This window comes from Triticum dicoccoides, chromosome 6B (assembly GCF_002162155.2).
Source record: "Triticum dicoccoides isolate Atlit2015 ecotype Zavitan chromosome 6B, WEW_v2.0, whole genome shotgun sequence".
Lineage (NCBI taxonomy): Eukaryota > Viridiplantae > Streptophyta > Magnoliopsida > Poales > Poaceae > Triticum > Triticum dicoccoides.
This window is the reverse complement of record NC_041391.1, coordinates 465,493,896-465,496,980: the sequence shown is the minus strand read 5'-3', so window position 1 is coordinate 465,496,980 and position 3,085 is coordinate 465,493,896.

The window sequence follows — 3,085 nt, the reverse complement described above, 5'->3', positions numbered from 1 at the left end:
ACCCCCACCACATCCCACTGGCCACCTAGAAGCGATGCCCCGACGGCCGCCCCGCGCCGCTACGGATCCACCAACATTGGATCGGCCGCGGCGCCCGCTCGCCTCCCCGCCGACCGGCCTCCTCTCTCCCTCCGGCCGATGCCGCCTCCTCTCATCCACCAAGCCCCCGGGCAGAGCCCCACCCCGCCACGGATCGCCGGATCCCGCCCGCCATGCGACCATCACGCGCTGCCCCGCGCCTGAACCCAGCGGCTTCCCCCACCAACCTTCCCCCGGCGAGGGCGGGGTGTTGCACCGACGTGGCGGCCGCCAAGGCTTCCCCTTCTCTGGATCTGGCGGCCATGGCGTTGGGGATGTGTGGGATGAGGTTTGGCAGCGCTCCTGTGTTGACGATGAGGGTGGTGAGTGCTACTGTGCAGCTCACTCCGCCCCCATGTCATGCGGGCGCCCCATCCGACGACTACGACGGTTGCTCTCCAAATCCTGACACCCGCATATGTGCTGCAGGGAAGTAGCGGGCGAGTTGCATCCTCATCCTAGTGTGGGCTCATAGATGGCCGCCGCTTCACCTGCCCCCATGCCGATGATCTCTGAGATGGGCCGCCCCTTCCCCTTGCTGTCTCTTTCTTTGAGAGGGGATCTAGAGCGCGGCAAGCCTGCCGAATCGTGTCGTCTCCAGAGACACCATGTGAATCGCACGAGCACACACGTACATGTAGTAAGCACTGAAACTTTCACTCATTAGCTGTGGGGAGGTTCACTACACCACTCGCCATATGATACGGTTTGGTTTTGTTGTTTGCAGAAAGTTTTCTTGTCTACAAGGAAATCGGCAGTACCCGGATTTCACGTGTGACTGCAGTCCACAGTATGGGCACCTGCAGCTCTCTCTCCCTCCCGTGGAAGTACATCACGAGCAAAAGGTCCTGGAGCATGCGGTTCTGTTCTGCGTCAGGGAGCCACGCCTCCAGCCGTGCTACTCGCTGGGATTTTTGCCTGAGAGGACAACGATAGCCGCACGACAAGCTATGATTGTGCAGGTCTGCTGCCTCCGGCCAAGGTGTTGTGGCCACACGGCGAGGCGCGCCCGCACCTGGAGTCCACCCCCATGCATGCAGTTTGGTGCTCCCCTATGTGTGGTTAATCGGAGCACCAGTTCCACCGCCGTAGCTATTGTTGCAGTTTTGTTGCCATTTTTTGCAGCTCCTGTAATTTGGACAGCGAGCCTCCCTCCGTGCGGTTTGCCGGCGCATCCATGCAGTACGGCGTGTGTGTCTGCAGTACTGTTAGAACCTGACTATTCGCTTTGTGGAAAAGGATGGAGCAGTCCACTTGGCTGTAGTGGATAAAAATGAAAGACAAAAATTTATACAAATTAAAAAAATGCAGTTCACTAGAGTCGACACAGCGGCCCAACTCCTCGTGTAGTGCAGTCCGTTGGCGCACAGCTTGTAGAGGCCAGAAGTTTGGTCAACGCATGTTTACATAAAAAGTTAAAAAACAAAATCATAATGATGTGGTTCACTAACGCTTGACATGAAGCGCACTTCACTTACTCGCCTAAAAAAATGGTGTTGTTTCGTGTGTCTAAAAAATTAGTTGATTGCGTCATCACATGCAGTGCGTTTGGTCCTCGGATGTGGTTCACTTTTGAGAGTGATGTTGTTCAGTGGTTCACTTTTGAGAGTGATGCTGTTCACTTGCGCCCAACATGAAAAGTGCGATTTTTTAAACGAAACAATAATATAGCAATGAGGTTCACTTTGACATATGTCGCGGTTCATTTGCCTCGTCTCTGTGGTCCACTCTCGTTCATAAAAAACTTGGAAAAAAAGACAACAAAAACTTGTTTGAGAAAATGTACGTCCGACAACAGAAATCATGAAGTTCACTTGACTGTCTAATGCAGTGCAGTTTTCATCCGTTGCAGTGCGATTTTCTCGCGGATGACGTTCACTCGCTGATTTGGGTGTCGCAAAAAACAGAGTGTCCGCACTTTTGTAATTTTAAAAATGCTCTTAAACCGTAAAAAATTAGAGAGAGTGTTCTACATGAAAAAGTTGCATCTCGTTGATATCTTTCCAACGGCATATCATTTGAATCATTTCAACAACCGGTTTGTAAAAATTTCAAGAAAAATGGTCGCTGCCACTTGTCGTCCACCGCATGATTTTCAAAATTAACTTAAAACTGTAAGGAATCTCAAAACCATTCCTATATATGAAAGTTGCGCCTTGTCCATAGCTTCCCAACGACGTATTACACGCCTCGTTTCGACAAATGGTTCAAAATATAGAGCGAAAATAGTATCGAAAATTGCAAAAATTAAAAAAAAACCAGAATTCCACGATTTAGTAAATTTGAAACTGCTCTTAAACCGTAACGAATTACAGAAAATGATAGTTATAGAAAAGATGCGCCTCGATGATAGCTATCCAAGGGCGTATCATTTGCTTCGTTCCGATGAGCGGTTTAGAAAAATCGCGAAAAAACACTCGCTGCCACTCGTCATGGGCCGCACCATTTTCAAAACTGCTCTTAAACCGTGTGGAATCTCGAAAAGTGTTCATCATATCGAAGTTGCGTCTAATCCATAGCTTTTCAATGGTATATTACACGTCTCATTCTGATAAACGGTTAAAAAACTAGAGTGAAAACAGTACCAAAAAACAACGCGTGCAGTTTTTTCCGACGAGAAGTTCACTAGTCTCTATTGCAGTGCTCGTCGTCAAAATGATGCAGTGCGCTTCTATTGAGCGTGCAGTGCCGAAGTGATGTGCAGAATAGTTATTCTGCTAATATTAGCAGAATAGACCGTCTGTATATATATATATATATATATATATATATATATATATATATATATATATATATATATATATATATATATATATATATATATATATATATAGGGAAAATTCATCCTACCACCCGGTGGTAGTTACCCCACATATCTAATATACTATCATGTGGTACTATATATATACTATTTTATTATTTCAAATATGTTCATATACTATATTTAAGATATTTCAAAGCAAGTTACATGAAAAAATTGCATATGAGCCCATAGTTTTTGTTATAT